Source organism: Chiloscyllium plagiosum, unplaced genomic scaffold (genome assembly GCF_037043375.1).
Source record: "Chiloscyllium plagiosum isolate Xiang-an unplaced genomic scaffold, Cpla_swu_hap1 HiC_scaffold_3, whole genome shotgun sequence".
Classification (NCBI taxonomy): Eukaryota; Metazoa; Chordata; class Chondrichthyes; order Orectolobiformes; family Hemiscylliidae; genus Chiloscyllium; species Chiloscyllium plagiosum.
The window spans coordinates 74,747,326-74,771,290 of record NW_028270141.1 but is presented as its reverse complement, the minus strand read 5'-3'; the positions used below and the strand labels follow the sequence as shown (position 1 = coordinate 74,771,290).

Sequence of the window (23,965 nt, the reverse complement as noted above, 5' to 3'; positions counted from 1 at the left end):
GCTGGAGAGGATGGCTTTCTCTCATGACATCACACAAAATTGATGCCCAACTCTTCCACATTCCTAGGTATTATTTGCAAGCTTTCTGTGATCTGCCAATGCACCTTCAACTTGCATATCCATCAGCTGTTTTCATATCTAACGCATTGAAATTCTCAACTAAGTCATCCACAGCAGAACTCCTGTGTGGCCTTGCCCTTTGGCACCTGTACTAGATGTGTCCTTTGGCTGCAGCCTACTTGTGTGTCAGTGACACATCACATGTAGATTCCTCCTGTATGGTAACCTGTAAACTTACTGATAGTATCACTATCTAAACTGGTGACTATGAGAGTGAAATCAATTGTTGATTTTTTTTACCATCACTGCCTGGCTAGTCAACAGCTCTTGAATGCTGGAGAAAAGAAAGTCAATTTGGTAAGGCTGTGGTGTGGGAAGAAAGGGAAGTACATGGGTCTGCTTGCACTACCTGCAGCTTTGAAAACAGAGGAGAAGGTGGCTTCAGTGCTCAGCGGAGTAGAAGGTTTCTCAATGAGTCAGCCCTGTCATTGGTCAAGTCATCATCCATAGCCACTCTAATAAGGGGCATACAGGGGTATTGCTTCACCTGCAGTAAGCTCCTTTCTTCAGCAGTGTGCCAAATATTCTGTAAAAAAGAGGGAGGTCTGCTAGTGAGCATGGTACAAGTTGTGCTATTGGGATTGTCAAATCATTGAAGATGATAGGCCATGTTGAAGAAGTTGTTAATAAACAGCATGAACCTTGGCTTTATAAATAGAGGCACAGAGTTCATAAGCAAGGAAGTTATGTTAAAATTTTCTAAAACACTGATTCGGTTTCAAATGGAATAATGTAAGCACCACAATTTAGGAAGGATGTAGGGATTTTGGAGAGGGTGTAGAAAAGATTTACTGGGATAAAAGGCTTCAGTCAAATGGATAGACTGACAAATCTTGCATTGTTCTCTTTAGAAAAGAGAAGGAACTTGATAGGGTTACTCAATATTATGACCAGCCTATAGGGAAGAGATTGGACAAAATAGTACCCAATAGTAGAAGGATCAAAGTCTAACGGGCATATCTTTAACATAATTGGCAAAAGAAGCAATGGTGGCATAAGAAAGGTTTTCCACCAGTGAATTAATAAAATCTGGAATATACTACCTGAGAATGTGATATTGGCAGATTAAATTGTAGCTTTCCACAGGAAATTAGATAAGCAGCTAAACAGAAAACATTTGCAGGAACTACAGCGAAAGAGCAGTTAGTGAACCTAGCTCTTACAGAGAGACATGATGGGCCAAATCGCTTACTTTTCTGTTGTAACCATTTATTTTCTAGTGCAAAAGCTGGCAGTGTGAGATGTGGGTCTGACATTTGCAGATGTCCTCGTTTAGTGACTGTAAACGAAATCTATAGCTGTTAGGTATGGTGTGATTAATAGAGGTTGTCGCCGATATATAATTTGAGTGTGATGCATTGAGCAGTTACTGAGGCCAGTGGTGCACTTGTAAGGGAATGGCTTTGACATTGTATTCACAGACCTTGAGCACTCATTTAAGATCATTGAAAGTCTTGCTGTTCTGCATTCAAGTTCTTGGGACCAGCCTCTTGAAATTAACCACTACAGCAATTTTCTCCCATTGCCTCTTGTTTCTCTATGGATGAGTCTCGAACACACTGTCTTCCATGATAATGCTAATCATTTGACTTACCTAGATATGAATCATTAATAAAATGATATCTGACACGTTCTTCAGTTGAAATGTACCTTGCTTTTGAGAGGTGGCTTGGCTTTAAGTCGTGCTCTCACATCTCATGACTTATGATCCTTTGCTGCAGCATTCAGTCATGTGCCAGTGCAGTTAGTATTCGCTGCACTTAGCAGGTATATTAGTTAAAAGGCATCAAAAAGCTAACTCTATATCAGAAGCACCATGTGCAAATTAACTGTGCATTATGTTTACCATAATGTGTGCTTTTGAAATTTGTCCTCATTATATCTGGAGAAGGACCATCCAGACTCTGAATTTGCAAGGATGCCACCATGAATTCTCTGAATCTAGTATAAAACAATAAACGCTCTGACCATTGAGTGAATCTTGAACCTTTGACCTTGAAATGGGATTATGAACGCTCTTAGTCTGGAGTGAGTGGTGAACACAGTAAATGCTATTATTGATCTAAATCACACAGGAAGAGCAAAATCACAAGAAGTGAATTTTATTGCAAGGTCTGATTTAAGTAATATTAAATATTAACTTATATGACTGAACCTCAAACAAGGTCTAAAGCATCACAAAACCTTAACTTCAGAAAGAAAACCTTCAGTATATGTTGTCGCCAAAGAGCCCTGATCACTGTACCTTTAGGTCAATGTGACAGAAATACAAACCAGCAAAAAAACTTCCTGAATATTTCATTAAGTACACTGTAAAACAACTGCACTTCAGTAAAAAAGAACTAGTTGTAACAGTAGCTTTGAATGATGATACAATAAAAATAATTTTACAGAAAACCTTCACATTATAAACAAGTTATGCAAATTAGAATAGTTTTCTTTATCTAGTATCACCGGATAGCAAACGTGCTCCAAATGTAGATTACTTGGCATTCGTAACATTGCAAAAAATAATACAGGTTGGATCCAGGGTGTAACATATTGCAACATCAAAAGTAATAACAAATTAGATCAGAAGAAGGATAAGAGCTTCTGACACTATATCAGGCTGCAAATGGTTATCACATGTTCTACATTGTACCATGGCAAAATGGCTAAGCGTAGTGGGTCTTTGTCGGCACTTTCACTGTTTATTTGTTCTTGTCACTACCCTGGCCACTGTCCAATGAAAATACTTCGGAAGGCTAGTTCCAAGCAAGCTCAGTGGGCCACAATCTGCACAATATATTTTCCGGGAAAATAACCTTAAATCAGAGAACACTCAGGTGGGACATTTTGATATACGTTTGGAACTACAGGAAATACATTTAAAATTAGAAAACCCCATTAAATATGAGGTATTTAGCGATCTCCATCTGCTTCCTTTGCCCAAATTAATTTGGCTTAACATCCAAACTCAAGTTTCAATGGGCAGTGCAGGTGTATAAACATTGCGCAGGCTTCAAAAAAAATCAGCCTGCACCAGAGCTAAATTCCATCATATCCTGGTTAACTTAATAAAGAGATGCATGATTTTTTAAATCATTTGTGGGATGTGGGCATCGCTAGCTGGGTCAGCCTTTACTGCCCATGCCTAAATTTCCTGAACAAAGTGGCGGTGAGCTGTCCACTTGAACTGCTGGAGTCTATATGATATAGGTAAACTCACTTTGTCATTAGGGAGGAAATTCTAAGAATTTGACCCAGTGACACCAAAGGAATGCAATATGTTTCCAAGTCAGGATGGCGAGTGCCTTAGAGGGGAACTTGTAGATGATGGCATTCCCATGTACCTGCTGCCCATGCCCTTCTAGGTGGAAGTGGTCATGGGATTAGATGGTGTTGTCTAAGGAGCATTGGTAATTTGCTACAGTGCACCTTGTGGACAGTATTCACTGCTGACACTGAGTATCAGTGGTAGAGGGAGTGGATGCTTGTGGATGTGATGCCAATCAAACTGGATGCTTTGTCCTGGATGGTGTCAAGCATCTTGACTGTTGTTGGAGCTACACTCATTCAGACAAGGGAGTATTCCATCACACTCCTGACTTGTGCCTTATAGATGGGGGTTAGGCTTTGGCAGTTAAGTAGTGAATTACTCATTGCAGTATTCCCAGCCTCTGACCTGCTTTTGTAGACACAATTTTTTTATGGTTAGTCCAGTTCAGTTTCTGGTCAATGGTAACCTCTGGAATGTTGATAGTGTGGGACTCATTCAATGCCATTGAATGTAGGCAGAATTTTTCCAATGTACATGATCATTGCCTGGCATTTGTCTAGTGTGAATGTTACTTGCTACATTTCAACCCAAGCCTGGATATTATCAAGGCCTGATTGCATTTGGACATGACTGCCTTCAGTCTCTGAAGAGTCACAAATGGTGCTGAACATTTTGCAATCACCGGTGATTTTTCCCACTTCTGACCTAGCAAAATACTCTACCTGACCTTGTTCATTTATTTTTCATTAAATACAATTGAAATATACGGCAGAATAGAATAATGTCATGAACAGTAGATGCATAAAGATGTTCCAAATTTTAAAACCTTCTCTTAAAGAGCTGCAACAACTTTTAAAATGGTTGACAACATGTCAGGTGAGTTTGGTGACATGAACACCAGACAGACCTAAAACTCAGTTCAACTCATCACTAATATATAAGCAATCCAGTCACTTGTGAAACTCATAAGCTCTTTTGTTAAAGGTAAATTGTAAACAAGTAGGACTATGATGCATCAGTTGAGTCAACTTCCTGCCTCACCACAGTCAATAGAGATGTGGAAATTCAGTTGGTATTGTATGAATACCAAATTGGTCTTTTTGACATTTCATTGTATTGTGATGGTTCCTTATCTCAAAAACTTAGGGCATGAAACCATAAAGCAGGATGTATAATGACTGAATTTGGAAAAGGATTTTAGACTCATAATAGTTGGGATGATTAAGAAAGCCATGTTTACTTGCTTCAAAGATTAGCAGAGTAGCTGCTGCAGTGATTTGAATGAAGTCGGCCACATGGACCTTATAGAATATGAATTCACTGATTGGACTATTAATCTGGTACCATCAGGGAGCCCTGGCTGACAGATAAAAACAGGAGTGTCAGAGGTTCTGTTCACTCTGACAGCCGGCTCTGAGGGAGCTGGATCAGTGTCAAGGATGCTCCATGCATAAATAAAGAATGACTTGGAGATGGGATACTGCCCTTTGTAGAGGTATTTCAGAATCTATGAGAGAAAAGCACACTCCTAAAGAATTTCACTTGCAACAGTTTTCTTTGATTTGGAGTAATCATTTCTGGCATCATGTTGTTATTTGGGAAGCTTGACTCGTTCAATCCTGCCACTGAAGGCTGGGCTTAGTATATGTAAAAGAATGTGTATTTTTTTCTGGGAAAATGACATTGGAGCAGATGAAAAGCAACAAGTAATTCTCCTAACAGTTTGTGGACCTGCAGATTTTTCAGTTATTAGGAGCTTAACTTTCCCTGAGGCATCAGATACTAAAACCTTTCAAGACTTGATGGATTTAGTTCAGGAATATTATGACCCGAGCCTCTTCTAATTCTGAGATGCTATCAGTTTTACTTGACAATTCAAGACAGGGCAATCCGTGTTGGGATTTTTGACTAGGTTACAACAACTGGCAGAGGCATGTGATTTTGGTTTAACCCTCAATGAGAATGCTGAGAGATTTTTGGTATGTGGGATTAATGATGTAACCATGCAAAAACACATCCTAGGTAAAGCCCAATTGAACTTCAACCAGGCACTGCAACTGGCTTTATCATTGGAAAATGAGGCAAGTAGAGTATATGAGTTGCAGGGTATTCTGATGGAAGTGGCCACTTTTGCCAGTCCAACTGAGCTTGAGGAACACCCCTTGAGTGAAGGCAATTGTACAGCCTCACTCAAGAGACACCCCTGAACAGAGGGACTCTCAGTCAGCCCACAGCAAAACTCCAAGACAAAGCCAAGGCTCAGCAAATGGTTAAAATTTTCTTCAGGATCTCAACTGGCAAGGCTTTGTATTTGTTACCGGTATGCAGACTCAAGGCAGCAAACCAGACTAAATAGACCTAAACTGAGTAAGAGCACTCATATACTGGTATCGAAGAGAGTGCATACCATGGAAAGTCCACCTACATCTGGTTTGGAACTGTTGAAGTGCTTAGCAATATCCAAATCAGAACCAATCAAAATAAACATCTGATTAAATGGTCACCAGCTTCTAATGGAGGTTGATACCAGTATGGCCTTTCAGTGATCGCAGAACCAGTTTTTAACAAAATTTGCACTGGACTCTAACCCTTAGGTTGTCACAAGACCTTGGCTAGACTGAGAAGATATACCAGGGAACCTTTACAGATTTAGGATACAATTTCAGTTCCAGTATCTTAACAGAAGAAGTTGATGCACTTACCACTGATTGTAGTAAAAGGCTCGGGCCCAAACTTGATGGTGTGAGATTAGTTGAGAAAGATTCACCTAGATTAACTCAATATTTCTCCATTAGAAAATGGCTGTCTGACTGAAACCCCAACTAAGTACCTGGAGGTTTTTCAGGAAGGTCTACAGGCTCTCAAAGAAGCCATGGCCACCTTGCTTGTTGACCAGACAAGCTCAGCCTTACATGCAAAAGTAGAAGCAGAAATTAGAAGCCTGGAAGGTGAAAGAATCATCAAACCAGTCCAGTTTGTGGAATGGGCAACACTGGACATAGCAATTGTGAAGCCCAACAGGTCAGTTCACCTTTGTGGAGATTTTAAACAAATGGTAAACTGCTCTTCACAGCTGGAGAAATAATCAATCTCTCACATAGAGGATTTATAGGCAATGCTGACAGGGGACACTGTCCTTCACAACGAGCTGAATATAAGCCATGCGTAGGTGCAATTGCGATTAGATGACGATTCCCAGAAGTATGCTTCAATTAATACCCATAACGGTTTGCACCAATACACAAGACTGCCATTGTGAGTATCATCAGCCTGTGCAATTTGTCAATGGATGATGAAGAACATTTTACAAGGTCTAACCCAGGTTGCCATTTATCTAGAGGAGCACTTAAAGACACAGTCCTTCGGTATTTCTCCCAGGTGACCCACTTGAACTGCTGAGTTGACCATTGGAATGTAAAATGAGGGCGATCATAAGTGCCCTTACTGCCACATCTGTACTGAAGCTTAGGTCTTTCCTTGGGCTGGTGAATTATTACAGAGTGTTCATACATAACCTGGCCTCCATCCTGGCACCTTTACATCAACACTTAAAAAAGGGTCAGCTTTGGAAATGGTCACATTTCCAAGTCATGGCTTTCATGGAAGTGAAGAAACAACTATCATTCTCTAAGGTATTGGCACACTATGATCCCAAGTGACATGTGGTATTGACATGCAATGCTTCCCCATATGGCATTGGGATAGTATTAGCTCATAGATGGGCCAATGAAGAGGTTTGGCCAAGAGCGTATGCATCCAGAGCTTTGGCTAATGCAGAGTGCAAATGTACCCAGATAGAAGGAAGGTTTGGCTATCGTATTTGGAGTCAGAAAGCTCCACTAATAACTTTACAAATGTAAATTTGTAATAATAAGGAACCACACACCCCAGCTGGTGGCCTTAAAGAGGACAAAGTAGTGCCACCCAGGCCAAGTTCAGCGATGGGCTCTATTACCATGTGCATGCAATTACAAGTTGGAACACTATCCAGGTGGCCAAGTAGCGAATGCGATGCATTGAGCCACCTCCCACTGGTAGATACATCACCAGCGGTACCTACCCTGGAAAATTCTGTAACAGTTTTACATTTTGGGCGCACACTTCCACTCACAGCTGACAATATCAGACTTTGGACACAGAAAGACCCAATCCTGGCAAAACTGAAACAGCTGGTGGTGATGCATGAAGCCAAAGGGCCATCACATCTGGAATTGGAACCTTTGTGGACTCCGAGACCTCACAGTAGAGCACAGCATATTATTATGGGGAGCAAGAGGTTTTGTCCTGAGCAAAGGTCACTACCAGTTACTGGCTGAATTCCACCAGGTTCATCCAGAAGTTTCTAAAATGAAGATGTTAGCAAGACGTCATGTCTGGTGGCTGGGATTGGATGCAAATATAGCCGCATTGTTGGGGTAGTGCCCAGAGTGCCAACAAGGACAAATTACCGCAGCCATTATCGTGGAAATGGTTGGGCAAACCCTGAATCAGTTACACTTCAACTATGCAGGTTCTTCAATGGGTTCAATGTTCTTAGTCATTGTGGACACCCAGTCAAAGTGACTGAACATGCAGAGTTCATTCCTCAAACACTGAGACGATGATCGACAAGCTGCACATATCTTTTGCAATACACAAACTCCCAGAAGTGTTGGTGACAGATAATGGGCCATCGTTTATCACCAGGGAATTTGAGTATTTCCTAAGGTTGAATGGTATTCAATGTATAAGGACAGCTCCACGCCATCCATCATCCATTGAGCTGGCATAAAGAGCAGTCCAAACTTTGAAGGCAGGCTTAAAGAAACAGCCTACAGCTGCTAATGGGGAGAAGAATCTGCACCAGGTTAAAGATGAACTTCCTGGACCGGGTGAGATGGGTGGTGGGGGGGCTGGGGTTGGAGGTTGGTGGTGAAATGGCATCACAAAGGCCAATGCCGGACACAAGACTCCACTAAGTGACAGAGACGGTTTACTTCAGGGGACAAAGTTTGATGTAGGAACCAAGGGAATGGCCCTTCATGAGTAAGAAGAATGGTCAACACGAGATCAGGTCCATGACATATGAGGTACGACAGTCCTGAACAAGCACATGGACTGTACGAAAGCTGCAAACTCACCATCAATATGAGAGCAAATGTGCCCAGCTCTTCAACATCCTTTCTGATTGTTCTAGCTTCTATGGGTTCTCCCTGTCTGTCAAGTTTGAAGAGACCTTGTAATCTGAGATGGACATGGTGGATGTCTTCTTTGCTACCTGAAGAAGAGAACAAATTTCTTCCAAGAATCTTCAGGCGCAAGAGGCTCGCTACTGTGTGTTACATGCTGCCCACATCAGAGGCAGAATTGGATGAACCTGACCCAGTGTTAAAATGCCCCAGGAGCAATTACAAAACAAAAAGAACTGATCTATGTCCTCAGACTTACAAGGGAAGGGATGTTGTGATTGTAATGAGGTCAGCCAGGTAGCCCTCATAGAATATGAGTTCCCTGATTGGAGCTGTTAATCTGGTCCAATCAGGGAGCTCTAGCTGACAGATAAGTATCAGACATGGTGTTCACTCTGAAAGCTGACTCTGAGGGAACTGGGTCAGTGTCACGGACTCTTCATTTGTAAATAAAGGGTGATTTGGTGATGGGATAATGGCCTCTATGGAGTTATTTCATGCTTAGATGAGGGAAACACAATACGTGGAACCATCAGAGAGAGTAGCAAAAAGAAATTAAATTTGCTGCAAATAAACTCTTCAGACAATGTAAAATATCTGTTCCTTGAAAGTATGAGTAAGGTTCTCCCCAACCTGTTCCAACTTCAACTTCACCTGAAAATTGACTCTCAGCAATTCAACTACAAGACAACTTACAGTTTTCCAAGAATCCCCTTATTTCACAAGACCCCTTATTTCAGCAAAAGCATCAATTTAGGGGAGAATTTGCAGGCCTGTTGTATGGCTGTCACAGAGTTTGTGGAACATTGTGTAGCATCTCAGGGGGTGTGCATGATGTTTAATAAACCTTACTTGTAAGCTCATAAAGTACATAATTTAAATCAGAACGAATCTTGTAAAAGTCACTGATCCCAGACATTAATAACACACATTAGTTCCATCTGCGACAGTAGGATGATTTTACAAATCCAGCAATAACCATGATGTCACATGATGTTTAGAAATGGGGAAGGCTGTTTGACTCACTCTAATGCTAATTAGGCAGCACGGTGGCTCACTGGTTAGCACTGCTGCCTCAGAGCACCAGGGAACTCAGGTTTGATTCCAGCCTTGGGCAACTGTCAATATGGAGTTTACATGTTCTCCCTGCATCTGCGAGGATTTCCTTCAGGTGCTCTGGTTTTCTCCCATTGACCAAAGATGTGCAGGTTAGGTGGTTTGGCCATGCTAAATTGCTTCTAGTATCAAAGGATGTGCAGGCTCGGTGGATTAGCCATGGGAAATGCAGAGTTACAGAGACTTACCATTAAGTGTATAAGACCTGCGCTGCTTTGCCTTACCAAAATGCAACACCTCACATTTATCTAGATTAGACCCCCATCTGCCATTCCTCGGCCCATCAGCCCATCATTTCAAGGTCCCATTGTACTCTGAGGTAACCTTCTTCACCATCCACTACACCACCAATTTTGATGCTATCTGCAAACTTACTAAGCATACATCCTTTGTTCACATCCAAATTATTTACATAAATGACAAAAAGCAATGGAGCCAATAACAATCCTTGCTGCACATTGCTGGTTACAGACCTCCAGTCCAAAAGACAACCCTTCATCATCACACTCTGTCTCTTATCTTCAAGCCAATTTTGTATTCAAGTGGCTAGGTTTCCCTGGATTCCATACGATCTAACCTTGCTAACCAGTCTACCATGCAGAACCTTGTGAAATGCTGTGCTGAAGTCCTTATCGACAATGTCCACCGCTTTGCCTTCATCAATCTTCATAGAGTCGGACAGCATAGAAACAGATCCTTTGGTCCAACTAGTCCATGCCAACCATATTCCCAAACTAAGCTAGTCCTACCTGCCTATGTTTGGCTCATATCCCTCCAAATCTTTCCTATTCAAGTACTTATCCAAAAGTGTTTTAAACGTTTTAACTATCTGCATCCACCGCTTCCTTTGGCAGTTCATTCCACACACTAACCACTGTCTGTGTAAAAAGGTTGCCCTTCATGTCCCTTTTAAATCTTTCACCTCTCACCTTAAAAATACACTCCCTAGTCTTGAACACCCCCACCCCAGGGAAAAGACCCTTGTTATTCAAAAGCTTTACATATGAGGAACGTTGGAGGACTGTGGGTTTATATTTGATGGAGTACAGAAGGATGAGGGGGGATCTAATTGAAACATACAGAATACTGACTGGCCTGGACAGAGTAGATGTTTGGAAGCTATTTCCATTGGTAAGAGAGACTAGGACCCAAGGGGCACAGCCATAGAGTAAAGGGAAGACCTTTTAGAGCAGAGATAAGGAGAAACGCCTTGAGCTAGAGAATGGTGAATCGATGGAGTTCATTGCCACAAAAGGTTGTGGAGGCCAGGTCATTAAGCATATTTAAAACTGAGATAGATATATTCTTGAGTATCAAGGGGATCAAGGGTTTTGGGGAGAAAGTGGGAGAACGAAGTTAAGAAACGTATCAGCCATAATTGAACAGTGGACCAGACTTAATGGATTGAATGGCCCAATTTCTGCTCCTATGTCTTATGGCCTTACGGTCTTATGCCCTTATGATTTTATAAACCTCTGTAAGGTCACCCCTCAACCTCCCATTCTCCAGTGAAAAGATTCCCAACCTGTCCAGCCTATTTGGGGTAGATTAGCAACCGATGAATTTAACCCCAATATGTGTGAGGTGATGCACTTTGAAAGGAGGACCAAGACAAGGGAGTATGAATGGCATGTCACAGGCTGAGGGGGGACCTGACTGAGCTATATAAGATTATGAGAGAATGGACAGGATGGATAGAAAGCAGCTGGTCTCCTTAGTTGAAGGTTCAATAATAAGGAGGAATAATTTGAAGGTGAAAGGCAGGAGAGTTTGAATTAGAACTTGAGGAATTTCTTTCACCCAGGGTAAAAAGTATTAGATGAGCACTTGCAATTTTCTATCATCCAAGGCAATGGGACCAAGGACCAAAGTTTTGTTTGTCGGTGCCAACTCAATGGACTGAAGGGCCTCTTCTATACTATGTGATTCTAGAATTCTATGAAATCTCAATGTAGAAATTAGAACAGGTACCCAGCAGTTCAACTCACTGCTTGCACCAAATGACCTCCATGTTGGACACCAAATACCAACATCTCAGTGCACACTCCATTGGCACCAACCTCACATATTGCATTGTTCATGGTTACTGGCACTCAGTATGAGCCAACCTCTACGAACATTCATAGCACACCTCTAATCCACTTACAGTATGCTTCTGCACTTCAATGCTGAACCTCTGGCTACACCAGCAACTATCATTGTAATGCTGCAGCAAGGACACTGTGCGCTCAGGGACATGCACCCAACTCAAGGACTGGACCAGGCTGTCAGAGTGCTCATTCATTGTGAACCTACCTGGATGTTCACAGCATCCCTATTGTGAATTACTTTGCCTTTGTGTGCTTTACTGTCAGAGCCAAAGTTACTGGGCTCATATTACTTTTGTTTTGCTTTGCCTTTTAATGCAGACACAAAGCCAGGAAGCGTGACATGGCTGTCAGCAATTCTTAGTCAGGTTCAGGGGAATAGCCTTCAGCACGGGATTCCAGCACAATAAGTCAAGGGCAGTCTTCGATATCAGTCTAGGGCTTAGACATGGTTAGTCAGACCCTAGAGGCATTCAGAGTCATGCTGCTCATCATATAAGGGGTGAAGAGCCATATTTCAGGAAGGCCACAATCCATCTTGACTCTTTCTACCATTGAGGAACATGATGCTTCAGTGGTTAGCACTGCTGCCTCACAGCACCAAGGACCTGGGTTCAATTCCAACCTTGGGTTACTGTCTGTGAAGTTTGCGTATTGTTCCCATATCTGCATGGTTTTCCTCTGGATGCTCCAGTTTCCTTTTGCAGTCCAAGAATATACAGGTTAGGTGGCTTGGCCATGCTAAATTGCCCATACTGCCCGGGTTGTGTGGACCAGTTAGATTAACTATGGGTAATGCAGAATTACAGGGGTGGTTAGCACAGAATCAATGGACCAAATGGCCTACTTTGACACTGTGATTCAGTCCTATTGAGGACTGTTTTTCTCTTAGAATAAGAGAAAGGCAGGTATTAAGGGAGATGAGAGTGAGTGGCATAATTGTTCATTTCCCTGTAGTGCGAAGTTTTCCCAAGCCAGAGAGTAGGCAGCACCAATGGCATGCAAGGTTGTTAATATTGTGGTTGGGGTGGGTGACAACAGCAAGGAAAGATGCTGCACATAATAATGAGTGTGTTAGAGAAGGACCCTTGGTGGGAGGTGGGTACAGTCACAGAGATTGATTGTATGTAAGGTATTGGAGAAAAGAGGGCAGTTACATTACAGGGCATTCCTCCAGTCAGCTGAGACTGCTCTGACAACGGGTGTTGACCTCAGACCAGGTTGGCATAATCTTGTGCCAAAGCCTCCATGCCTGTTTCCTGTGTTGACACTACCCATCCAGTGGGGGTTTCAAGTCACAACCTGCGAAGCAGGGTGTCAATTTCCCTCTGTCTGCCATGTACAAAGCAAATGGCAGGAACTATATAGGGCAGCTCAGAATTAACAATGCCTGTCTATGTGCACAACAGGCTTTTAAAGATGGCACATGGCAGTTAATTCCAGGATATCCTGGTAATGGCCAGTTATTCTGGGAACAGTTTGTGATAAAATGGGTCTGGAATTGGACATGAGATATGCCACTGGATAAGGTAATTAATGAGGTGAGCTTGGTAAGATATGGCAAGGGAACACATTAGCCTCATGGTGAAAAATCATGTAAGAAACTCAACTCAACTTATACTTAACCAAATGGGTTATTTCTGGCCAGATAAACAGTAGGCAGTTTCCTCGTGCTCCTTACCAGTAAGTAGCACAGTTTTAGCTGGTTGAACCTCAGCAGCACTTTAGTTACACATTTCTGAGTCACTGATCTTCACTCTGATAATTTATCCCTGAACCCCCTGGATCCACATGAGTGAGGTGTATCTCTCCCAGGACAGTCTATACAATCTATGGTGGGTAGAAGATGTCTCTACTTATGTGGGTTCCCACTAAGTTTGTTTGGAGCTTTTTAAACAATGGATGGATCTTCCTGTTCACCCTTACTTATAGGCACTGAAAAATATCAGATCATTGGAGTCTGATTATTAGTGAAAGATGTAATTTAGTAAGGATCTGGATATCCCACTTTAGGTAAATTGCAGGGCTAAAGTAATGTATCAGACTAGAGATGATCTTATATGGTTTGTAATAAAACAATACACATTCGATTAGTTGATGAAACATTAAAGCTGCTGGCATTGGCTTTCCCTGGTGATCTCATTGTTAAACTTTGGTGTTTTCAGTGCTGTGACCTAGATCTGAAACCAAGTGAAAGATGCACATTGGCATGGTTTTGGGAAGGGAGCAGGAAAGTGCACTTGGGGCAAAAGATCAAAAAGGATAACACTGAATGGCACAGTAGGCACAGTATGGCGTACACTTGCTCCTATTTCTATTGTTTTAACCTTGAATGTAATCACCCACTTACATTCCATTTGCCCCTCATCACACAATTTCTATTGCTTTATAAAATATAGATGATTTAAGAATGTACTTCATGTTTCCTCTCAATCCCAGTTGTGAGCCAAGCAGGAGGTTGGGAGTACACAGCAAGCCAGGCAGCATCAGGAGGTGGAGAAGTCAACATTTTGGGCTTTTTCAGGCAGCAGCCTTTTTGAAAAGGAAAGACTAAGACATGTAAATGGGACATACTGGTCCAACTTGTCTTGTATATCTTAAATAGAGGAAAAGCCTGACTGGTACATAGCTTTCCAAATGTTGCTGATAATTTTAAGTTTTTTTTCCCCTTTGTGTTGCTTCTGTGTCACAATCTTCTCAATTCAAGTTCCATGTAAGGACATGAGGCTACAAAATCAATGCTGACATTGCAGCCCTGTGGATGTATTGCGATTTCAGCTGAGATGTTCAAACAACGGCTTCATAGAATCATAGAATCCCTACAGCATGGAAACGGGTTATTCAGCCCAGTAAGTCCATACCAACCCTCTGAACGGAATCCCAACCCCACACACACACACCTTACTCTACTCTTTCCATGTAAAACTGCATCTTCCATGGCTAATCCACCAACCTGCACATCCCTGGACGCTATAGGCGATTTAGCATGGGCAATCTATCTAACCTGATGAGACTCATTTGCCTTTTCTGGTGGATGGAAAAGATCCCAGTGTACTGTCCCATGAAATTTGATGAAAACCAGGGAATGCCTATTGCCTGACCAACATTCTTCCCTCACTAAACACACTACCAAGATTAACTTCCACTTCATCTCATTACTCCTTGGTGGTGCAGACCAGCTAGGATCAGCCTTCTAGATATCAGTCACTGTATTTTGTGAAATGTTTAAGATTTCCAAAATATATTTTTGAAATACATCTTCACCTGTGTATTAACTTTGTCCCATACAAATTAAATGTTGACCCATGGTTGGACATTAGCAAATAATTAAGATGCATGGTCAAAAATTATGATCAGCTGCTTTTAGCTTTACAGTAGGAAAACTGTTTGACCGATATTTTATTTGCCTGCATACAGTACAGCAACTCAGGCAGATATAGAGGCACATAAAAGCACTCAGCAACAGTTTGTAGGTAAATCGTGCACTTTTTTCTAGAAACAACATACATTAACTGCGCTTCAGGAAAGTGATCTGATTAATCCGGGCGTGAGATAAACTGAAATAACCTGAACTTGAACAGTTCATCCAAGATTTTAGTTTGACTTTTGCGCGTTATGTATCGCATTCGGTTTAAAAAAAAACTGATATAAAGATTTTGAATTTATTTCTCGCTGGTTTTATGATCAAAAGTTCATTTCTCTGATCGACTTACTGGAGGAAGTGGGTCCCACTTCTAAAATAGCTCAAGTGCCGTGGAGATGACTGTTTGGCTGCTTGGTCTAATATTGATGACATATCAGGACAAATCTTCGCAAGAATAAGTTAGCTTTACAGAGACTGAGAAGTGAAGCACAAATGCTTTAGCTTTAAATCCCAATTTTAAGCCTCTGACATGAGATTTATGAAAGTGCTATATATTATTGTGAATGACAGGAAAGCCCCTATTATTCCCTTACATTATATATGACACTGGGCAGTGTGGCGCCTGGAGACTGTCTGCTTTAAACTAACTTCCCATGATTTCCGAGTCACAGCCAGACTTGCCCTGAAAGCCAAATATTTCACTCCTGAGACATTCGACATTTCCTGATATAGGATGCACTTGCGTGTCTCTCGGTGACCTTAAGCATCAATTAACGAGTCATAATATCGCTCAGATATGGTCTGGGAGTCACTGAGAAAGTTGGCATTGAACTGCAGTCACTAATGGCAGCGTGAGGTTGGGAGAACCGTTAGAAAATAGAGCCGCTGTTTTCATTGTGTGCTCTCTAATCAGCGCAGGGAGAACAATAAATGCATGTAATGCTGATTTTGGACCACTTCCATCCAGCTTTTCCCATGCAACCAGCCTTGGGAACTGCTGATTGAGTGGCACATAAGGGGCACAGCCTTTACTCACTCAGCCGAAGACGTGGGTCGACCTTTATTTCACTTTTTTTTATATGAGTGGGCATGAAAAGAATGTTACTAAGATGAATACGCAGTAAACAATCTCTCCATTCTGTTTGAAAACCCTTGATGTTTTCTATCATTAAAAAAATGCAGAGGATCACCTTTTGAAGTATTGCACAATGACACCTTTTAGGTTTTGAAATTAACCATTCACTGCAGCCCGGATTTCTCCAGGGCTCGGTGGGCAGAATAGGTCTACGTCCCGATTTTGATTTGTTTTTCAAAAGTGCATGTCAATATTTTGGTCGGATTAAATTCCACAATGTTTCACACGGGAAGGCGCGGCTGTCAGTCACTGATGTGGGATCAGGTCGCTTTAAAGAATTGAAATTGCTCAATTGAATGAAAATGAAGAGACCTAAAATGTGTTTTTGATCAGTCTAAAAGCAATCAGAGAACCCAGGGAGTAAGGGTTTGTTTAGTTAGGCCTGAGTTCTGAAATTGGCAGTAAGGCACAGATATAGTTGTGATTTCGACCATACAGCCAGATGAACAGATACATTCTTCACTGCCATCTCAAAGTTTGATAAATAAAGTCAACCATTTTATGACTCGTACACAATTCTTCCAGCTAAGTGTGCTGAAAGACAGAACTTTCCCTTAACTATGAACCTGTTCTTACAATGCGAGGTCAGTTGTGTTGGTGGGATATTAATAAGTACATTTCAAAAACTGAAACTCAAACATTTAGAATGATGTTGCATTAATAAACATCCATTTTTTAACCTGATGGATGAACACAATTAATTTTAACATGTACATAGTTTAGCAGGGGAAGATTCACTGCAAAAAAGACCTGAACTTCCAGTATCCTGCCACTATAACAAACCAGGTAAAAACAATGACTGCAGATGTTGGAAACCAGATTTTGGATTAGTGGTGCTGGAAGAGCACAGCAGTTCAGGCAGCATCCGAGGAGCTGCTCCTCGGATGCTGCCTGAACTGCTGTGCTCTTCCAGCACCACTAATACAAAAACTTTAACATACCACTCTGTTCTCTGGACCACATCTCTGCCTCAAGCTTGCTGCGGTACAGTACTCCAGCAAAGCTCAGTGCAAGCTGGAAGAACAGCACCTCATTTTTCCAGGTGGGAATCCTGCAGCTTTCCGGACTCAATAACGAGTTCAATAACTTTAGGGCTTGAGCTCTCCCATGTCCTCACCCCAACTCACACACACACCAGGCCTTGTTATTTCATTGTCATGGATTACATACAATCCATTGTTAATCACTAACAGTGTTGAGATTGTGGTGCTGGAAAAGCACAGCAGGTCAGGCAGCATTCGAGGAGCAGGAGAATCGACGTTTTGAGCAAAAGCCCTTCATCAGCAATCTCCTGCTCCTTAGATGCTGCCTGACCTGCTGTGCTTTTCCAGCACCACACTCTCTCGACTCTCATCTCCAGCATCTGCAATCCTCACTTTCTCTCAGTCACTAACAGTCCTCATTAATAGTTATTCACCCACCTAACCAGATTGTTATCCACTCTTTTGTCTGTTCAAATGTTCCTCTCTCTTTGGTCTCTATCCCCACCTATAATTTACTCCTTAATCCCTCTCCCCCACCCTATCGTCTGTGTATAAACTGGCATTTTCCTAGCCACCATCAGTTCTGAAGAAAGGCCATTCCACACGAAATAGTAACTCTGATTTCTCTCCACAGATCCTGCCAGATCTACTGAGGTTTTCCAACAAATTTTGTTTTGTAGTTGATGAGTCAGGAAGTTTAATCATCTTAAAAAGATTATAAAGATTAAAGTAGCATTTGGCAATTATTTATACCAAGAAGAAAGGACATTAGCACTGGAATGAATGTATTTTTCCTAAAAATAGGGTGTATCTCCTGCGTTTAGGTTTAGATTTTAGATTTAGATTTTATTATCACATATACTCAAGTACAGAAGTACATGAGTACTGTGAAAGGTGACCCAAGTCACCACACATTGCGCCATCTTAGGTCCAAAGATACCTGGGTACAAAAAACTTAGGTACAATGTAGTAAATGAGAGAAACAAAGTTAAAGCATTAAGCATTACAGACCTTCATTGTATAAGTTTCTTCATTTTCTTCAGGGCCACATCAAAGAATGGCACAGAAGGATGCCCTTTGGTCCATAGTGCCTGTGCCAGTTCTCTTAACAAGTGCCAAACTTCTGCCTTTCTGCTTTGCAACATTTTTCTACCCAAATAATCATCCAAATGCCCTCATGAATTCCATACCCTAACCAAGCACTGTGTAAAAAAGTTTTTATTCCCCTCTTACCAACCTTGCTTCCTTTGCACATTTAGAATCATAGAATCCCTAGAGTGTGGAAATAGGCCATTTGGCCCAACAAGTCCAGACTGACTCTCCGAAGAGTAACCCACCCAGATCCATTGCCCTACATTTATCCCTGAGTAATGCACCTAACCTACACATTCCTGAACACTATGGACAACTTAGCATGGCCAATTCACCCAACTTGCACATCTTTGGACTGTGGGAGGAAACTGGAGCACCCAGAGGAAACCCACACAGACACAGGAGAATGTGCAAACTCCACACAGACAGTTCCCAAGGCTGGAATCGAACCCGGGTCCTTGGTGCTGTAAGGCAACAACGCTAACTACTGAGCCACTGTGCCGCCGTGTTTAGCACACCGTTTCATTAACTGACAGATAGTCCAAAATCTAGGTGGCCAGTTGGCTCAGTTGGCTGTTTTGCAATTTAAAGTAATACCATTAGTGTGGGTTCAATTGCTGCACCAGCTGAGGTTACCATGAAGGACTCTCCTTCTCAACCTCTCCCTTGGCTGTAATGCAGTGACCCTCAGGTTTAAACCATTACCAGTTATCTCTCTCTCGATTGCTGGGTTATTGTCTGTTAGGAATATGGCAAATCCTGGATGAATTTTAATGAACAGACATACCTGGGCAATTGTGGAATTGATGCCAATTCTGTAGCTGTACTGATGTAGCTTTGTAGCAAAGCTAATTCTGGAGCACAAACTTTCTGTATGACAGCCAGCATTCTCTTTTACTATATCCAATTTATTCAGCCGTTGTGGAATATATATAAGTATCTCAGGGATAGGCAAGATGGCACAGTGACACAGTGGTTAGCACTGCTGCCTCACAGTGCCAAAGACCCAGGTTCAATTCCCGCCTTAGGCCACTGTCTGTATGGAGTTTGCACATTCTCCCCATGTTTGCGTGGGTTTGCTCCGGTTTCCTCCCGTAGTCCAAAAATGGGCAGGTTAGGTAAATTGGCCATGCTAAATTACCCGTAGTGTTAGGTGAAGGAATAAACGTAGGGGAATGGGTCTGGGTGGGTTGCTCTTCGGAGGGTCGGTGTGGACTTGTTGGGCCGAAGGGCCTGTTTCCACACTGTAAATAATCTAATCTAAGCATTCTGTTCTGAAGAAAGGTCACTGGAGCCAAAATGTTAACTCTGTTTTCTCTCCACAGATGCTGCCAGACCTGCTGTGTTTTTCCAGCAATATCTGTTTTTGCTTCAGATTTCCAGCATCCAGAGTTCTTTGGGTTTTTTGGATCATCCATTCATCTATTGGCTGAAAATGTTAGAAATGCTTCAGTCTTACCTTTTACATATGCTCAGGATTTAACTTAGAGGCTTTCCATATATATATCAGTGCTACACTAGACAGAGCTTTTATCTAATAGTCAACATGTCCTTCAGAATTCTAACAACTTAAATCTCATTTTGGGATTAAACTGATTCCTCTGGTGAGCAATCTGCACACAACTTGGCAGTATTCCGATGCAATTTCTTACTGGTGACAGAGTTCATTTAAAAAAAAATGCATCTTTGTATCTTATTTGCTTTTTTTGTCTGAGATTGTGGAAGGGTCAAACTTTATTGTGCTCTATTCATTGCTTCTTTCAAAATAGTGAAAGTAAACAAAAACCATTATCGCCATTAATTGGATGTACCAAGGGGCCTCTGTTGCATGGTTGGTAAAAATTCCTGCATCAAAAAAAAAACAACTTGATGCAACCAGTTTAAATTACTTTCACTTAGTGAAATTGAAAATGAAGTTAGAACATTTACTGCCATGGCTATAACAACAACCTAGCACAGACATCTAGAGAGATTTTGTGAAGAGAGTTACTGATATGCTAGTAGTAACATATAAAAAGTGCCCTACAAATTTCAAGGTTGAGATACAAATGGGCAGTGTGTGCATTGCCAATGCTGTACTAATTTGTATCAATGTTGGGCAGCCAATACAGCTTTTAAGGACTGCTAGAATCCACATTAAAGGCAGTTGGTCATAGAGTCATAGAGTCATACACAGAAACTGACCTTTTGGTCCAACCTGTCTATGCTGACCATAATCCCAAACTAAACTTGTCCCACCTACCTGCACTTTGCCCATATCCCTCTAAACATCTCGTATTCATGTATGTAGCCAAATGTCTTTTAAGCATTGTAACTAAATCCATATCCATCACATCCTCTGGAAGTTTATTCCATGTACAAACCACTCTCTGGTAAAAAAAAAGCCCCCGGTCTTGTTTGAATTTTTCTCCTCTCACATTAAAAATATGCCCCTAGTCTTGAAATCACCAACCTAAGGAAAAGACATCTTTTCATCTTATCTGTACACCTCATGATTTCATAAACCTCTATAAAGTCACCCTTCGACCTCCTATGCTCCAGTAAAAAAAGTCTCAGTCTATCCAGCCTCTCCTTATAACTCAAACCCTCCATTCTCTGCAATGTCCTGGTAGATCTTTTCTGAGCCCTTTCCAGCATAATAATATCCATCCTTTACCTGGACACAGTACCCCAGAAGAGGCCTCACCAATGTCCTGTGCAGCCTCAACAATAACGTCTAAACGCCTATACTCAAAGATCTGAGCAATGAAGGCAAGCGTGCTAAATGCCTTCTTAACCACCCTATCTAAGTGTGATGCAAATTTCAAAGAATTATGTACCTGAACCCTTAGGGGTCTCTGTTCTACAACACTACCCCTACTTTTAATTGTTTAAGTCCCGCCATTGTTTGTTTTACCAAAATACATTTAACCAAATTAAACTCCATCTATCTTTCTTCAGAAAATTTACCCAATTGATCAAGATCATTTTGTAATCTTAGATAACCTTCTTCATTGTCCACTATACCACTAATCTTTGTGTCATCTGCAAACTTACTAACCATATCTTCTATATTATCATATAAATCATTGATATATATGGCAAACAAAAGAGGGCCTAGCACTGATCCATGCAGATCACAGGCCTCCAGTCTAAAAAACAATCCTCTACCATCACTCTCTGTCTCCTCCCACGAAGCCAATTTTGTATCCAGTTGGCGAGCTCACCCTGAATCCCATGTGATTGAACTTTACTAATTATTCCACTATACGAACCTTGTCAAAGGCTTTACTAAAGTCCAAATAAACAATGTCTACGGCTCTGCCTTCATCAATCTTCTTTGTTAGTTTTTGCACAGAGATGAAATTTAATTTCATATTGCTGTGGAAAAGCTAGGCTTGAGTGTCATATAGTTGCTTTTGTTGAATAGTTTTCCTGATCGCTGGAAACATTGCCACCTGCAAGTTCCCTTCCAAGCCACACACCATCCTGACTTGGAAACACATCGGCATTTCTTCACTGTTGCTGGGTTAAAATCTTGGCACCCCCTTCCTTACAGAACTTTGGATGCCCCTAAACCTCAAAAACTGCAGCAGTTCAAGGAGACAGCTCAATATCATCTTCATCAGGGCAATTTGAGATGGGCGATAAGTGCTGGCCTTACCAGTAAGGAATAAAAAAGAAACATGAACTGGGCAGGGTGGGAGATTTAAACTCAATTTTTTCACTAGAATGTTTTGCAAGATACGTTTTGCTTTTCATAAGGTCACAAAAACACACTCTGCTCTCAGATTGTGCAAGGACAGTCCTTCAGAGCTAAAAGCTCCATTGGCATCCAGCCCAGCAATTTTCCACTCATCCTAACTGATGAGCTGCTTCACCTGAAAATTGCTGACAGCATTCATATGATATCAGTGCCAAAAATTTGACTTCAGTACATGGTGACAACAATATGCAGATTTATGCAGCTGAACAAGTATCAATCACATTGCAGCAGAGCATTATGTTTTCTCAAGATTATGGTGGAACTATGACAGAAAAGATAATTTCCCTCTTTAATATGTTTCGATATTATGAACGTATTTATTACAGTTGTAGCATGAATAGAGATAATGTATTATTGCTTTAAGCACTGAATATACAAATGAGCCAAGAACCAGGATTAAACCACATGACCAACTGTCATGTGCACATACGTAGCCATTTGTAACTTCAAGTTGTGGTATGATCTGTATGAGATTTTCAAGTAAACTGAATCCATGCTATGTATTCAGCATTACTGGCACAAGAAATACAACATGGTGATCAGTACTGGAGATTTTAAAAAAAGCAAGCACTAATGCAAACTTGAAAACCACAGGAAAGGGTCTCAGCAAGAAATAAAGCAGTGTGTACGTTACATTTACATTGGGACCCCACTAAACAAAATCACTACAGCCACAGCGAGTACTTGATTTGTGACCCTTGTCAGGCACTGTCTTGCTTCTAATTGAGCTCTAAAAGTTGTAGGGCCTTCAAAATAAACTTGGGCATGATTCCTGCACAGAAAAAAATAGAAGTCAAACAAAAAGGGGCAATACATGACTGAAAACAGGACATAGTAGCTTTCTAAAAGCAAAACAAAAGCATCTGCTACATTGCTGAATTTTCACACAGAGTAACTTTATAGTAGCAAGACTACAATAAACTATCTAGATATCTTGTAAAGACAGGGAAGATCAGAAAGATGACTGCCAAATTTCCAAGTGTGAATTGGAAGTTACAGATGTCCTGTCTGAACTTAGGCTCCTTAATCAAAAGATGAAGTTTTTTTTAGGTTTAGCTGTTAGAGAACCACATAAGCAAGCAGTGAAAATCAAATCAGCCATTGGAAACAAGAGGCTGCACAGAATGAACACTTTGGGCTGTTTCCATAGGAGTAGAGATTTTGCTAAGCTATAGGAAATACTAACTTTGGCTAAAATTAAACTTTAGAATTTACCATCCACAGCTGATGTTTTATAGGCAACAGCCACGAGAATTAATTGCTTAGTTAGTATATGTTGTGATAAGGGCAAAGACTGCAGTTTTCCAGAGACAGACCTGTCTGAGTGGATAATGGAGCTGTTACAGCTTCAATACCTATCGAACCTTTCTAAAAAGACCTCTTGGAGAAAAGAAAGGTCGTGGAATCAACGCGTAGCTTAATGATGGCAGAAAATATGAAGCCATTGATCCAGAAAGCAACATCTGAAAACATTAGGTTCAGCTGCCAATATCATTGCAGTAACCAGGATCTAGGAAACAAGTAAGCTGTGTGAGAAGTACTCCCCACCTCTTCCTCCGCTACATTGATAACTGCATTGGCACCACCTCGTGCTCCCGCGAGGAGGTTGAGCAATTCATCAACTTCACCAACACATTCCACCCTGACCTTAAATTTACCTGGACCATCTCTGACACCTCCCTCCCCTTCCTGGACCTCTCCATCTCCATCAGTGATGACCGACTTGACACTGACATTTTCTACAAACCCACCGACTCCCACAGCTACCTGGATTACACCTCTTCCCACCCTACCTCTTGCAAAAATGCCATCCCGTATTCCCAATTCCTCCGCCTCCGCCCTATCTGCTCCCAGGAGGACCAGTTCCACCATAGAACACACCAGATGGCCTCCTTC

General features: G+C 41.5%; 1 long non-coding RNA gene across 1 annotated transcript in view; it reads right to left on the bottom strand.

Annotated features, from left to right (window-relative positions):
• Positions 1 to 537: 537 nt before the first annotated feature.
• LOC148150605 (uncharacterized) overlaps positions 538 to 23,965 on the bottom strand; it is a 36,052-nt gene continuing 12,624 nt past the window's right edge. Inside the window, exon 3 of the long non-coding RNA XR_015751835.1 lies at positions 538 to 646. This is a non-coding gene — a long non-coding RNA (uncharacterized LOC148150605). The remainder of the gene's footprint in view (positions 647 to 23,965) is intronic.